Consider the following 18094-nt stretch of genomic DNA (forward strand, 5'->3'; position numbering starts at 1 on the left):
ACTTTTAGATATCACACATCCCCAATCTCCAGCAACCACATCGTTTGCCAAGCTACCTACAGCTCTAACTCCTATCACTTACCATATTAAAGAAAATAACCAGTATACAAAAATATCCGACTTTTACCACCCGGTGAGTCTTAAAAGGAAAACCTCTGAGCCTACCTCCTCGGTCCCTTTTTTAGGCGAAGGAGGGGCTGTAGAGGAGGCAAAAAGAACAGAACAAGCCAGAGGAAGTCCCAGCCCCAAGAGAAACAGGACATAACTACCAATATATTCAACCTATCAGATCATCAACTATCTGAAACAGAAGTCAACCTTCTATCCAAAGGTTTGTCCTTCTGCCCGGATCAAAAGTTGGATGACTTACAACTTTTTATTGATTTAAACAATTTCATACGTAAATTGACGTTATCCAGACATTTTGCCATTATGGACAAGAAGAAACTACACCAGGAGAATCAAGATAAGACCACTGAGGTTACTCACCCTTTATCCAGGACGAACACCCCGGGTGGTCCGGTCACCACGAACCTCAGACCAAAGAGTCTCTTCAACCCTACTCATCATAAAGGCAGTCAAATAGAGACTTTTTATAATTTAGTCTCGAAAGAATTCCGTACTCTTTCGAAATCTAACCCGAAACATACTAGCAACCTTTCCAAACCTGAGAAAAAAGCAATGGAAACCCTAAAAGCCAATAGGGACATTGTTATCCGCAACGCGGATAAAGGAGGGGGGATAGTCATACAAAACAGGACCGATTATTTATTGGAAGCTGAAAGGATCCTGTCGGATCCAGAATATTATACTAGGTTGGAACAAGACCCCACCCCCGAGCAATTCAAAGAATATTTGAGACTGATCCAAAAGGCATTTTCGGATGGAATACTGTTGAAGAACGAAAAAGACTTTTTGTGGGTGAAGAACCCGACTTTAGCAATCTACTATCATCTCCCGAAGATTCATAAAAACCGCCAAAACCCTCCTGGTAGACCTATAATTTCAGGTCTCAATTCAGTTACTAGAAATTTGTCCCATTATATTGACATCCAACTACAACCGCTTGTTGTTGAATTAAGGTCATACCTGAAAGATTCGCCTCATTTAATCAATCTTGTATTAGACCTTCAGTGGTGTGATGACTACAGATGGGCTACCCTGGATATCACTGCACTGTATAGCAATATCCCCCATAAGAAAGGTGTGGAAAATATTGCAACTATTCTGAACGAAAATAGCACAATGCCTGACGCACAGAAAAACTTTATCCTAGATGGCATCCGCTTTATTCTTGCAAATAACGCCTTCAGTTTTGAAGAAAAAATCTACCTCCAAACACGAGGGACTGCCATGGGCACGCGTTTTGCGCCTAGTTTCGCGAATTTGTATGTCGGGAAATTTGAAGAACAGTATATTCTCAATAACAAGAAATGGGCAAATAACATTGTTTTCTATAAGAGATACATCGACGATATGATCTTCATTTGGAAAGGTTCTGATGTTGTATTCCAAGAATTTACAGAACATCTCAACAACAATCAGTGGGGACTTCACTTTTCCGGTGAATCCAACAAGACAGAAATCAACTTTTTGGATCTCACTTTGGTTGGTGAAGGAGACAAGATACATACTAAGACCTTTTTCAAAACAGTGGACTGTAACAGCTTACTGGATTATAGAAGTCTACACTATAAAAAGTGGAAAGACAACGTCCCGTTCGGACAATATAAGAGAGTACGACGCAATTGTACGGTCGACAATGATTTTGAAAGACAAAGTAAGGTCTTGACGAACAGATTTTTGGAGAAGCATTATCCTAAGGGCTTAGTGGACGCAGCCAGAGTACGGGCTTCTTGCTCCAATCAGCGGGAATGTCTCCAATCCAAGAGAAAGACGAATCAGGAGAATTACAGCTGTAATTTTATAACAACCTACAACGGTCTACACCCCAAAATTAGAAAAATTCTGAAGGAGCATTGGTTTATCTTAGAAGGGGACGACTTTCTTAAACCTTTAATCCCCAAACAACCCAAGCTGACGTTTCGAAGAGCCCGCACTTTGAAGAGTACCTTGGCTCCGAGCAGACTACGTGATCAGAGCAGTATACGGATGCCCAATCCGCCAAGTATAGAACCAGCGGGAAGCTACCGCTGCAACAGCAAGAAGTGCAAATGTTGCACAAGTATTAAGAATGACGTACATAATATAACCAGCAACTCCACTGGAGAGATTTTCCCGATTAGACAACATCTATCCTGCTATTCAAATTTTGTAATATATGTCCTGGAGTGCCCATGCGGCCTCCAGTATGTAGGGCGCACCATTAGAACCTTGAGGGAGAGGCTTACAAAACACCGTTCGAATGTGAATAACCGATTCCTTAAACACAGCGTATCCAGACACGCAGCCTCTGCTCATGATGGATCCTTTGCCAATTTCTCAATAGTTCCAATAGAACATATCCCCATCTCCTGTCCAAACAGATTTAGTACGTTACGTCGGAAGGAGATGTATTGGATATATAAAATAAATTCACTTACTCCAATAGGTCTAAATGAAGCCTTGGAAGACATTTCTGGCTAATCAGGCACTGGGAACCTGACTTTTTCCAGCAATAGAATTAAGTCGAGTGTCAGGATATTTACCCTCTTAAGGTCGCCTCAACTATAGATCATTGGGTCATTTTAAGTGTTCATATTTATTTAACATACGTGAACACTCGATGGGTTTATTCATCTTATCAATAACGTACACAGTAATTCCATACACACCCGGTCTTATGTAGTTTTTGTACACATATCTATATTTATATATCCCTTATTTACAGTGAAACATCCATCAGTATAAAGATTAATCTGGGTTGCAGCATCTATCATTATTTTAAATAGCACATATGCAGGGACTTGATAAGTTCATTCATTTATTAATTTTTGTATATTTTTAACTATTGGTGGCACCAAGTGTCTATCTTATCACGATTTTATTTATCTCCTGTATACTTACCATAAGTGTATATATATCTCCTTTACCTATAATATCTGCATCTAAACATCCAGCAGTCTAAAATAGATTGTAATACTAATTTAAATATATTTCTAATAGAAACACATATGGTTTAAATGCCCATATGCTTACTGGTTGCTTAGTGATCGCCTCTCACCATTTCTGGGATATTTATCCCAGACAAAGAATTTTTCCATCCATGGACAAGCCACTGACTCGGCTGTGCTATTTCAGCCCTGCCGGTCAGTTGCGCATGCGCGGGTTTGTGCTCCGTCTCGGGTACATGATCGGCTCCCTCCGACTTGTCCCGAGACGTGTACACAGGGCGAGCCGGGCCGGCGCATGCGCACTGGCTTTTTCTAGACACCGGGACTCTTCTCCACGTGCGGCAATCTGCGCACGCGCCTGGAGAAAGAGCGCGCGAGTATCCACTACCACCAATGGTATTTATAGAATTAGTCTCCGTCGGCTGGAGAAGCATCCAGCTCGACGTGAGTTAAGGTAAGGACACAAGGTTTCTTTCTATTATCGTCCTTTGACAGCTTGTTCTGTCTAATATGGCATTTTGAACTGAATCTCCTCCTATTCAATAGTAATCTTATAACTTTTAATGTATATGTTGGATGTGACATTGTGTGCCTGGTGGGACTTGTCCAGACCACCTGTTTTGTATCTTGGGAACTATATCCAGAGAATTTGCTGTATTCTATACTAGAGTTCCAATTATTTTATTCACTTGATAACCAATTGCTCTATATGGTATATTATGTTTAGTTGTGAACTAATCGCACTGTTCGCACATATGAATCAGTCATTTATTGACCTTTGTTTTTATTGAATAGAACTACCATGTTTATACTCTTTAATGAGATTTTTTTTATCAGCAAGACAGCCTTACTTTTATAGAGATGCATTTGATTTTATTATACATTTTCTATTTATTGTGATACAGTACATACACTTGAGAAAGGGCACCGATGCCCGAAACGCGTTGTGTTTCTTTTACTGGAATAAAAGTCTTCTTACTATCCATCAACTGAGCGCGGTGATCCTCTTTGTAATCTGGTCCTCTTCCTATATTGAAGACATTGTTAGGACTCCAGGCTAAAATGGCAACCCCTAAGTAACCTGAGCTTCTGTCCCTGCTACATCAAAATGCCATACTGTTACAGAGCTGCTGGTTAACTTAGTGCAACATACTATTACTGAGTGTCAAAGGGTTAAGTACTATAAATTCTTATTAAATTATTGCAGTGCATTTTACATACTTTATTAGGACTAGGGCATATCATCTTAAAATTCTATGATGTTCCCCTGTTAATCCTCCTGGAAATATATAAATGAATTGAGAATTAGTAGTTAAAGCTTTGTCAAAGCAATGTGTCCTTACATACTCTGATGCTGGCCTTACACATAAGACATCTCTGCCACTGGCTTATCTTCCAAAGCAAAAAAAGGTTAAACAGTGGGAATACAACTTCCCTATTCTGATCCCAAATAGCAGATTTCAGGAGATCGCCACCTGCCATATACATTAGATAGTTGGCTGGTCTGAGCAAAATTGTCAAGTTTGCCCAACAATTATCTATTGCATATGGGTGGCCTAACTTTGTCCAGGTATTGTTGACAGTGCGTGACTGTGTAGGGACAAATCTATGCCTGGAATGCTTGTAGGACATGTCTGTTACTCTTGGCTAGGCTCACCTCTCCCCACTTCAACCTACTCAAGGACAGGGCAGCTATATTTCTTCTTCTTTACTGTGATAATATTGCAGCCAAGAAATACCTCGCACAGGTACATTGTCATCAATACGTTTACTGTGGTGGATGATGTTCAGCATAACACGGGTTAACTTCATTTATTCTGCAGTAAAAAACAGCCAGGATCAGCATCAGAATTCAACATGAACACAATATTACTCTCAGAGTAAAAATGACTGTCTTTTGGCATACACAGTGTTTTCCAGTTCCCAACGGGAAGTTCTCAGCACTCAAAATAGCCATTTCTCAGACACACAGTGGAATTGTCAGAAACAACAGGTTGAATTGCACAACACAGACAGAATGCCAGTTCAATAACAACAGAGATCTGGTTTTCTAGTAAGGAAAAATGTTCCCTTTTATATGAGAGGCTTCCTTCCCAATATGACTACAACACATGAGGCTGTAGTGTGTAAAGACTATACATCATGCGACAGCAATGGGACACCATCCACTGGATAGTCAATGACAACAACTACATACCACCTGTTTGGAGATTCATTGCCATAAAACTCCAGACCAAGGTAGATGCTATGACTAAACAGCAAATACTAGAGATGAGCGGATAGTATTCGATCGAATACCTCCATGTGCATAGTTATTGGTGTACTCGGTCGAATACCACGCGGAAACACTGGAAATATTCGATTCCCCTCCAACCTTCCCTGGCGCTTTTTTTTTTAACACCAATATCTATGGAGGGGAGGTGTTCGATCGAATATACTCGCTCATCTCTAGCAAATACACAATTGAAATGATAGTGTTAGTGCAATACAAATAACAAAATGCACAATAAAACATACATAGGATAATCCTAGGTAAGGATCTAAGAAAGTAGTCTAAACCTCGCTAAGACCTCTTTTGGAAGATGGAAGCTCTTAAAACTTTATATGCCCTAGTTGTCAATTTTTTCTTACATTTCCAGCACTACCCGAGAAATTGCACAATGAAGAGGTAATGAAGAATAAAAATCCATGCTAAAGATGGGCAAACCTCAGAAGATTTGTTTCATCCTGTGTTCAGACAAAGAGATACCCCAGTTCATTTTGATCTGAACTTGTTCGAATAGAACTGGAAGGGAAATTATTTGACCTTAGGGTCTCTTCAGATCCCAAATTATAAAAGCTGGAGGCCCAGGGGATGTGACTAAAATAAAAAAACATTTATACTCACCTTCTGTTACCTCTTTTGGGTTTACTTGCGGGATTTGGCACTCTTGTTGTTTTCTTGTGGCATCCATGTCCCTTCTGTGATGTCATTAGCCTGGGGTCACTGCTGAGGCCTGTGAATGGTTTTGCTAAAAACCAAACAATCTGGAATATTTTGATCAAATCTGGTTCATTGCGAACCAATCAGTCCATCTCTAGCCCATATTAGAGTAGAAGTCACCCAGCACATAACGTGGGTGCCACTGTCAGGGGTTAATATACGCCACTCACTCATTCGTGTACTCAACCTTCATTCAGTCTGGACATTAAGTGTATATCTCACACCAAAACAGTCCATGCATCCCAAATAACTGCTCCCACCACTTACTGTTTTTCGGGGTAGTAGCAATCTCATCCACATATGCACATGTCTCTCTCCCAGTCTGATGAAACTGGAGAAACAGCTGTAGGCACATGTTAGAGTCACTGGTGCCCAGCTGTTGTAAGGTCAGTTGCAAGGAAAAATCCATGCTCCCCATATAACTAGGGCTGCTAGTCCCCAAAAAGACATTACTTCTAGGACAAGGTCCATGGCTGGACTTCCTGAGTGGTGATGGTTGCTTGCCCCACTGTTCCAGGACGTTGCGCCAAGTGCTGCTCCATCAGTGCAGAGATTAGCAAGTCCTTGCTTTTGTCAGCTTTGTTGATCCCTCTTTGTTCACAGAGATGTATGAGAGTCTTCTTGCTTTGACTTCTGTAAACAGTCACCATATTTGCTAGTAACCTTTGCCAAATAAAAGACTGTATTGGGATATGATGGAAACTGTTTGCAAGTATCTCTCAAAAACATGCTCTGTGCTAGTCTTTGTAGAACTGGTTTACTGCTCGCAAGGGTCCCACCCACCATTAAGTGTAAAGGGTTAATCTTGGCATTTAATGCAATACTTATAAAATAAATAACAATTTCCCACTACTTCCCACCCATTTGTGACATACAGACTGTCTTTGTATGTGACGTGGGTATGGCTGTCAGGTTAATCTTCACCCAATCTTACACTCACCCTCCACTCAGACTGCAAGCTGAGCATAAATCATATCCCAATACAGTCGATGCACCCAAGATAAACGCTGTCACCACCTATTGATTTTGCTCCAGCACTGCGAGATCACAGGAACCGAGCTGTTCCTATGACAGCCGGGAGCCTTATGAATGCTCCCAGGTTTGTCATAGATGTGTAGCGAATCTCTCGTAGACTGCAATACAGTTGTGAATCTAAAAGTAATAGTAAATCACGTCTAGTGTAGAAAACTATGTTTTGCAATGCTTTGGATTTTTGTTAAATGGTTAAAATGTTAATAAACTATATAAATTTAGTATACTCAGAATTGTACCAAAACATAGAATACAGGTGACATGTTATTTTGGCTACATAGAGACTGCTGTAAAAACAAAGTGCATAAAATTCTTGAATTCCATCCCATACTGATTTGTTTTCAGCTTCCCAGTACTTTGTACAGAATAATAAATGGTACCAGTGTCATAACTACCAGGGTAGCAGCGGTAGCAGCTGCCACCGGGCCTGGGACATTAGGGGCCGGCGACAGCTGCTACCATTGCGTTTTTGTTTTTTTTTTTAATAGGCTGTTATTGGCTGGAGTTACTCCAGACAGTAAGGGGCCCTATTTACTTACCGATCCTGGCAGGGGCCGGGATTGGTAAGTGATGCCACGGTCACCACAAACACTATTATTATATTCAGGGATCTTTTCAGACCCCCGAGTATAATGATCGGAGGCCCAGGAGAGGTAAGGGAACATTAAAAACAGTGTTACTTACCTCTCCGAGCTCCAGACAGGTTTCGGGCCTACTTGTATGATGTCCCTAACAACACATGACCAGGGCCCTGCGTCCTGGGTCATGCGAGGTCCCAGATGTCATTAAAGATGGCCAACACCACCGACGAGTGCTGCCGGAGCCAGGGATAGGTAAGTAACAGTGTTTTTTATGTTGGTATCTCCTCTGAGTCCCTGAATCTAATACTCTGGGGTATTATGCCACTATTGGGCATAATACTGTGTGCAGGGGCCACTATGGGACATAATACTGTGTGCAGGGGCCATTATGGGGCATAATGGTGCATGCAGGAATACGGGGGGAGGGGGAGAGAGGGGTCAGGGTCTTCGGCATTGTTCAGGGGGGGAGCCATGTCATAAGTTCGCCATGGGGCCCCACCATTCCTAATTACACTAGTGAATGGTACCATTATGCAGAACAATTTGTCCCGCAAACATTAAGCCCTAATATGACTCTGAGAACAGACGAATAAAAAGAGTTATGGGGTTTGGAAGAGAGGGGGAGTCAAAAACAAAACTTGAAAAATGCCACCAGCAGAACAAGGGTAACACTTTAATACAAAAAAAGCTTTAGTGCTTGCTTACACACAGTGAAGTACTTGAAGTATTGCACAAAAGAGAAAAAACTCAAACACCTCTTTTTTCTCTGTTTTTTAAACTTATATCCTGGGACATAAATATAACTGATTCCTAGTCTAGTACTAAATTTCTTCTGCGGCAGCCATTTTGGTGACTAATTAAGTAAAGGAACCTGTTACCATAATCTGTAGGCAGGGTGTTAGGGAGCAGCAGCAGCTGAGTAATTTAGTCAAGAGGGCGGGGCTATCAGTGATTGGCCACTAGCTCTATGTAGATGGGTGGGGGTCAATCACTGTAAGGACTGCCCCCTTGACACAATTACTGTTTTTTAGCATACAAAGAGCTATATAAGAGATATAAATGACATGTTCAGTTCAATCTTTTCCTCAGACGTTATGCCTGTAGATTACTCTGCATTTTCATGGTGACAGGTTCCCTTTAAGGTATGTTCACACGATGAAGTCATATCATTGCCATTATGTCATGATTTTGTGACACTTTATCACTCTCCTGGTCAAGTCACTGTTGCTATTGGCTAGATGCATAGGAATGGTAACAGAAAGTAAATTTTGGTGACTGGAAAAGTACTAGCTAACATATTGTATTTACATTGTAAATGTGTTTAGGATTGCTGGCTTACCTTTCATTACATGTGATGTTACTATTACTTTTAGAGTCACAAACAGTCTCTTCCCAAGTATAGCCATAATGCTATCAATAAATGAAATAGACTTGTTATTAAAGCTCCCTAAAGCTTTCAACAAGGGCATGACAAAGAAATAATCATTTAGCACTCCTCATTAAAATGGAGAGTCTGACGAGGCCTCCCAGCTAATCATACAAGCTTGTCTACAGGCAAAGGATATATGGCAATGTATCAAAGGGTCATAGACACAAATGGGCTTGCTGAGAGGCAGCAAAGTCCAGACATACAGATGGACAGGACATGAAAATGTCCCAAACGTGAAGGCTTAGCAGATGGAAGCACAGGCAGCAAAATGTACCTTGCACAGATGCTCTGACTAGGAAATGTACAAGATAACTGCAATATTGATTTACCATCTCAACCCTAAAATCAGAACCAATTGATGACTGTCATTGTAAATAAGCAGTGAGTATGCACAGCAAAAGCTTCATGCAAATATATAGCTAAATATATATGAAAATGATTCTAAATCTATCAAGAGTTTAGAATTAGAAAATGCTGTAAAATGTTAATTATATAATCAGAATGCATAACTATACAGAAGTCTTACAGAAATAACTAGTACATGAGAATAAATAAAAATGAACGTAACATCAGTCTGTTAATTCTGTTGTGGCTAAAGAGGCCAGTCCTCTCTGTAGAAATTTCTGTTTTATTAAATAAGTGTATTTTCTATAACGTAACACTTCTGTAAATCTTTTATTGGAGCTCAGTATTCTGTTCTTCTGTATTTCCTCCAGAATATGTATAAATAAATGGGCACCTAGTTGTAATAAATTGGGGTGTGACCCAACATAGTCAGACACTGTTCATTCACTGCTTTCAGTTTAAAACTGAGTACAAACATACCCCTTTAACATGGGGAATGGTAAAACCTAATTGTTATATCCTAAACATGGCTGGCATTGCCATAGCCAAAATAATTCAAACCACACCCAATACAGAATATAGAGGAAGGTGTAGAAATCAACATCAACAATGATCATAATATACCAAGACAGATTTTTCGATAAATACATGTCCTTATTCAGTGCTTAAATTAGGGAAAAAAAATGGGGAAACTCTAGAATAATGCACCCCCCCCCCCCCGATGATCCAGATAAATTGCTCGACGACCCTTCTGCATTCCTGTAAACAGTATTATGCCCCATAGTGGCCCCTGCACAAAGTATTATGCCCCATAGTGGCCCCTCCACAAAGTATTAGGCCCCATAGTGGCCCCTGCACAAAATATTATGCCCCATTGTGGACACCCATGAACAATTATTATACTGTGGGTTCTTTTCTACCTCTCCCAGGCTCCAGCGCACTCCCCACAGATGTCAACCATCTTCAATGATGTACGGGACATCACATGAGCAGGGGCTTGCCTCGTGACGCATAAGGATGGAAGCTCCAGCCCATGTGATGTCTGGGACATCACCAAGTAGACCTGAATCCTTCGGGAGCCAGGAGAGGTAAGTAACAGTGTTTTTTATGTTCCACATTCCGCGTTAGACACTTTTATTTATACTGGAATGCTGAAAGATATTTTTTTAATCATGCCAGAACTAAGTTCCGGCACATTCCAGCCCAATTTAAGCACTGTCTTTATTTGATCAAAAAACATAGAATAAAACACTGAACAAGCACTCATGTACAATTACAAGAATACTCTGGATAGATACCATGAAAAGCATCTGTTAGTAACCCCTAATCACAACAACAAATAGAGATACCCAGGGGAAGATGTGTCCACCTTTACATGTCCTTATGACTAGACAATGTCCAGATATGTGTGTCACAAGTTAAGTTGCTTTCCTACAAAGTATATACAACATGGTTTGTTGTAAACATGTGATGAGCTATTCTATTTGTGTCTGTATGTGGTCACCCACTGGGGAAAGGTGAATTGAAGTCTTCAATGCTTATTGATTTATTTTACAACACGTCTGTCCCAATTAGAACGCACACAACCCAAAATCTCTATCAGTATTATCCTGGGATTGTGGAAGGAAATTGGAGAACCTGGAAGAAACCCAAACAAACACAAGGAAAAAATACAAATTATATTTAGATGTTGTCCTTGGCTTCGTTAACATGTTATGATATTGTGTTGAATTGTTTTTATGAGAAATTGGAGTCCTTAGCCAAATTATTTACATGGGGACACGTCTCCATGGAAATGTTATATTACCAAATACTAAACTTGTGAATACAATACAAAATAAGACTTAGAAAATGCCACATCAGATGATAAATACATACCACAGATCAAAGGGAACAGGGAATTAGATGTCAAGCACCCAGTTGTCAATTCATTCATTCATTTGTAGGAGAAATGATAGGGAAATTACACCATGCAGAGTTCTAAGAAAAATGCTCCAAAATTGTATTTTATGGGCAACACAAATATGTACTAAATAGAAATGATAAGTGGCGACAAATCTTCTTTCTTTAAATAAAACATGACATACACAGACATAAATATAAGTCAATACTGAGAGCATAAGCTCATGACTGTAATGTAAGCAAGTATCATGAAGGCAAGAGAAATGAATGCAAAGACAGCAAACAATACTAGGTCACCGCCAATGGTGAGGATACCATGGAGGCAGGGCAAGCAATTGCTAAGGGATTCATGGTGGGAGAGCCCCCAGGCCCTTCTCAGAACACAGTGATCTCTTTTCATGTCTGTCAGTTTCCCTATTATATTATATATAATATTATATTATATCTATTCTCCTCCACTATTTACTCAGATTTATGATACACAGTCTGCCAGACATGTACCTTACCCTGTCAGGAGATTGCTAATCTTATAGTGAAAAATTAGCAGCAGTGCAGCAAGCAATCGAGAATGCCAGGAGTCTTTGAGTAGTAGTACTTGCAATGGGCATGATGGCTAGAGTCTCGACCAAGTCCTCCTCCTGGGATGGTGCAGTACTGAGAGGGCTTCAGGGCATCTGATGGAGGTGGTATAGTTTCTCCCAGGGAACGTCCTAGCTGTTGTAAGCCTCTCTGAACTTGATACGATTAAACTGTCCGTGATAGAGCAACTCACTGTTTTTACTACAAGTTGATTAAGTTAAAGCAGCATCCAGATATCTCAGGTCCAATTCTTACAGATTTTCCATTAGAAGCTGGGGCTGAGGTAATGGTACACTCTTAACAGTCGATGTCTCCTTTGCTAGGGCAATCTTCATAATATTGTCCTATTATCGCAAAGACCCACAAGGTTCTACAAGTTGCGTTGTATGACCTAAGGTTGCGAACAAGTCTACACTGTATATAACACTTATCTTCTTATCCTTATCTGGCACATTTTCTTGTCTACAAAGTCAGCAGAGATAGCTCCCATCATCTGATTGCTGAATAACACCAGGCTGTTCTAGCTGGATTTCTTTCAATCTGGCTTGGGCTATTCTTGGGTCTCATCCCTTTCCCAGAATTCTCTCTGTCTGGGTCATACATACTCTGCAGTGATATATATATATATATATATATATATATATATATATTTAAATATATGTACATTATATAAACAGAACAGCAAAAAAAAATGTCCCTATGGTACAGACTAAGGCCTACAGTAGGCCTTTATAAATGAAATAAGGGAGGATTTTGAGAAAAAATATAGCTGATATCAATAGAAAATATATTATTTCTTCAACCACTGCCTTTCTTTAGCCTTCTTTTTTTTTCTTTTCTTTTTGGAAGAAGAGGATCACATTTTGCTATGGGCCCCATTCGTCTTCTTTTTTTATTCTTAAAAGATGTTGACTTATGAATTTTTCTATGGACTCCATTATTTCTCTGCCACGGTCACTGTGGAGATCAGGACAAACACACCATAGCAGACAGTAACTGTCCCTTTAATTCTATGAATGTGTTGTATCTTCAGCACGTTATACATGTGAATTAATGCACATACTTGTTCCTAGTTTGTAGGTTTATACTACTAATTATTTAACAATCTTGTTCACAAAACAAATCACCAGACTTTTCATCTCATCCGTGAAGTTTTATATTTTCAACATTGTTTATTCAGGCTTTGGGGAATATATTAAGCAAATAAAATGAACTCCTTGTAAATCTTGGGATGGAAAGTGTTTTTAGCGTGGAAATGTTTCTAGGCTTTTAGACCCTTTATGCTTTTGATAGTCTTAAAAGCTTGAAGACATTTCTAAAAGAAAAATTAATACTAGCGAAAAATTTAAAAAATGTTTTGTTTTTTTTTTATTTAAAGTAAAAATGTTAGGTGTACATTTAGTGTTACTAATACCGCCAGCTACCAACATCGCAGAATGTACAAAGCTGCTGATCCTGCTTTTCACTCATCATATCACACAATTCTACCTGCTATCATGTAAGTAACTGGACTGATAAAACAGACAAGCATCGAAGGAGATACAAAAATTGCCCCAGGAGACCAATTACATACCTCCCAACCGTCCCAATTTCCGCGGGACATTCACGATTTCGGTCAGGTCAGCTCCTTGCTTCGCCACTGCACACGCCTACTGGCTGTGTAGACGCGATGTGATGAAGTCACATCGTGTCTACAACTGTGTCAGCGAGAGAGAGAGAGAGGCGTGCAGAGAGAAGCGGGGGAGCGAAGGAGAAGGTAAGTGTAATGTATACACTAAGGTGGAACGTGAAACTGGGGGCAGATGAAGGAGAGGACGGCATGACACTGGGGGCAGAGATGTGGGGACATGAATCTGGGGCAGAGATGGAAGGACATGAATCGGGGGGCAGAGATGGAGGGGACATGAATATGGGGGAAGAGATGGAGGGGACATGAATCTGAGGCAGAGATGGAGGGGACATGAATCTGGGGGCAGAGATGGAGGGGACATGAATCTGGGGGCAGAGATGGAGGGACAAGAAACTGGAGGCAGAGATGGGGGGACAGGAAACTGAGGGCAGAGATGGGGGACATGAATCTGGGGGCAGAGATGGGGGACATGAATCTGGGGACAGAGATGGAGGGACATGAAACTGGGGACAGAGATGGAGGGACATGAAACTGGGGGCAGAGATGGAGGGACAGGAATCTGGGGGCAGAGATGTGGGGACATGAATCTGGGGGCAGAGATGTGGGGACATGAATCTGGGGGAAGAGATGGGAGACATGAATCTGGGGGCAGAGATGGAGAGGACATGAATCTGGGGACAGAGATGGAGGGACATGAAACTGGGGGCAGAGATGGAGGGGAGACATGAAACTGGGGGCAGATGAAGGGTGCATATGAAACTGGGGGAGAGATAGAGGGGGGACATATAATTTACGGGTGACTGTAGGAGGATTACACTGTGTGCGGGCACATGATAAATTAATGAGTGGGCGGAGTCAACAAAGTGGGCGGGGATAAATTTGCCATGGCGCGCTATGTGCGCCACACATTTTGTCCCTCTTTCGGTTCTTCAAAAGTTGGGAGGTATGTAATTACAGTAGCAGAGAAGCTGAATAATTTGCCTAGGAGCCATCCCAATATGGCACCACACTCAGTGACAACCTGTGGCTAAAGTGTTATCTCCATACAAGTAGTGTAGCCTGAGACCAAGCCAAGCCTTTACTCCAGCAACTCCTTAACTATTTTCTCTTGGCCATTACATCTTATGTGACATCCCTGACAAGAAAAATCAAGGAGGTAAGAATAGACATGGGCCTTATCTGACAGAACATACAGGAACTTATAGAGTGAGTGGAAGAGACCAAGCAGAGGCTCTCTATACAGGAGGACACCATTGCTTCCTTTGTAGCTGCATTACTGCACTTGAAAAGTCAGTCGAGATTTGTCACCAAAAATGCAACGACTTAGAAAACTCCCATCCTCTTCTTGAGGCTATGTTGAGCAATGGCCACAAGACCTCTTCCCAGATGCACCGTTATCCACTGTTTTCATAGTGAAGAAAGCCAGGCCACTGCAACCTGGACTTCCACTGAGGCCCTGGCCTGCTTGCCTCCAAGTGGTAGAACCAAGATTTCATCTTTTGCATGGAATGCATGAGAGCTCACACATCTCTTAATTTCCAGATTTTTTGTTTAACTCCAGAAGAAATGGTCAACCTTTATTGTAGTCTACCTTTATGTCGTGGAGGTAGATTCTTGGACCTCTAGAAGACCTGGGAAACTAAACTTGTTGTGTGAAAGGCTAAGGTTGTTTGTCCTGGTAAAATGGCTCTATTGCTTCTATTTACTTTGAAACTACTGTATCTCCTTTAAACTACTGTTGTCTTTACTTGCATCCCAGGATGTTTCCCATTTTTTTGGATCTCACCACTTCTTACCATAGAGGGTCCTATATATTCTCAACATATCCATATATGGATTTCACTGCTCCAGCCGTCATCTCTCTTTACTCTTTGGTCCAGTATGTGCATTTGACTCTGCATTTCTTGATCCCTATCACTAGACACATGATATTTCTAACCTGTGTTCTTCAGTGTCACTCATTTTTACACAGGTACTTCATAACCAGAAACCATGAGATGCTACTAATTCCACTGTTATTTCTGAGTTCTACAATCATAGGAACGGTACAAAAGAGCCTTGACAGCCCATAATGGGTACAGTTACAGGTTGATTGTCTTGTTTAGTAAAGCTTGTTGAGGTGTGTGTATACTACATTTTTGGTACTCCATGTACTACATTGTAACCAATAGGATTATTCTTCTATTTGATACAATACCCTTACATCTGGAATGGCACCCCTAAGAAAAATGTACTGAAATATTCATGGGCTAGAAGGGCCAAGCAAGTGGATTACCCTTTTTTGCTCATGTTCATAGGTATGGCCCTCCTGCTCATCCCGCTCCTGATTAGGCCCGGATGAATGGGCCTAATCAGGAATAAGTCTCAAGCCGCAGATGCCGTGGTTGACTCAGCCACGGGAATATAGGCCATTTCGCTTCTTTTTCCCGCTAGCTGAAAAAAATCGCTAGTGGGGAAAAAAAAGGAAGTGAAACCCATTGAAATGAATAGGAAACTTTTTTGCAGGTGAATTTTAATGTGGATTCCACGACAAATCCTCCTGCAAAATACTCCATGGGACATACCCTGAGGGTACATTTAGCTCTGGCATGAGAAGCACCCACATCGCCTTGAATATCTGTGCTTCACTCTGTTTAGAGGTACCCTGTCTAGGACGGATTATACAAATGTAGCAGAGTTAACCAAACTTCTGAAATTGGTTAAACTGTGGCAGCAAGATATCTTTTAACAGAAGATAACAAAAAAGTGAAAAGTTATTAGAAAAAAAAAACATTTTTTTTGTATATGTATTTATTTATTTATGTATATTTCCTTTTTCTGGGTTGTTTTGTATAGAGTACATTTAAATACCTGATGTATATTCATTTTAAGTTAATTATTTGACTGCTCATTCTTCAGAAGGTCATGGTTATTTAGATGGAGATCTTACCATAGAAGAAGCAATGAAAGAAATGCTTGGGTCTGATGGCATTCCTCTTGATGGTTACACTAAATGTTCATATGTTCTAGCCCCTTTGCTTCTCTTGATGTATGAGTCAGCATTTATAGAGGTTTGGCTGAAGCCTCCTTGTATAAACTATACTTTTAATCCTGAAATCAGACAAAAACTCTAAGGAGTTTGAATGTTATAGACCCATTTCACTTCTCAATATTGATGACAACTAGGGTTGAGCGATCGTGTTCGGAAAAAATCGGATTCCGATCGGCGATCGAGAAAATTTCACGATCGCGATCGGAATTCCGAACACAATCTGTTTATGTGGGATCGAGATTGGTGATCTTTCCCACAATGCCTTCACACTGAGTATATAGTGTATACTCAGTGTGAAGGCTCCGCTGCGGTTCCATAGGAATGAATGGAAGCAGCCGACACACAGTCTTAACACCCTGCGTGCCGGCTGCCTCCATTCATTCTAATGGGAGAGTAAAGCTACTTACCTCCAGAGATGGCTGGTCCACTGCTCTTCACTTCGCTGCCGGTCCAGCTGCCGTCTTCTTCTACTCGCTGCCCCCTCCCTGCCAGGTTAGGAGAGTGTGGGCGGGTTAGGAGAGTGTGGGCGGGTACAGGGCGGGGAGACGTGACGTCTCCCCTCCCAGTACCCGCCCACACTCTCTTAACCCGCCCACACTCTCCTAACCTGGCAGGGAGGGAACAGCAAGGCGGAGAAGACGCCAGCTGGATCGGCAGTGAAGCGAAGAGCAGCGGACCAGCCATCTCTGGAGGTAGGTGGACACCAGGGGGGACTAAGTAGCCAGAGGATTAAAAAAAAAAATCCTCTGGCTACTTAGTGATTCACTACACAGCGTGGATTCTAACAATTCTTAGATTCCATGCTGTATAGTAAAAGGATTGCTTTTAAAATCCGATCTCCGATTCATAAAAAAAATCCCATAGACTTGCATTGGGATCAGAATTGGGATCGAGATCGGGTTCGAATGAAAAATGATCGAAAATCGAATTTTAAAATCGATCCTGAAAAGTCAGCATCGGCTCAATCCTAATGACAACCTTTTGGTGAAAATCCTAACATTTATCACTGGTACATTTATCACTGGTAAGTTGACTTCTGAGAACATCTGAAGGGTACAAGTGGTTTCCCATGTTAGAGTCACCAGACCAAGGAAGAAGGCAGTCTGTATGCAACCAAGGCCATTGACTCTGTGGAATGGTTCTACTTTGTGGAGGTACTTACCAGATTCGGCTTTAGTCCTGGATTTTTCAAATGGGTCTATACTGTATCACTACCCTAAAGCTCATGTTCCAGTGTAGGTCTTGGCTCATCCTTCTTTGAGTTGGGCAAGGATATCTGCTGGGGGTTCCCTCTATCTCTGCTCCTTATTGCTCTGGTCAATGTGTCATTGGCACTTTGAATTCGCCAAGATCCAAGTCACTACAGAGTGGGCCTGGGGAGTAGGGCAAAGAGAATTGGCATATACACTGACAATCTGGAACTCTTTATGTCCAATGTTTGCACTGCTTTACCCAGAGCCATTGAGTTAATGAATTTTGTTAATTTTCTGGATTGTTATGCAATGAGTCAGACTTTACACTTATGACCC

The sequence above is a fragment of the Leptodactylus fuscus genome, chromosome 3 (genome assembly GCF_031893055.1).
Source record: "Leptodactylus fuscus isolate aLepFus1 chromosome 3, aLepFus1.hap2, whole genome shotgun sequence".
NCBI classification, from domain to species: domain Eukaryota; kingdom Metazoa; phylum Chordata; class Amphibia; order Anura; family Leptodactylidae; genus Leptodactylus; species Leptodactylus fuscus.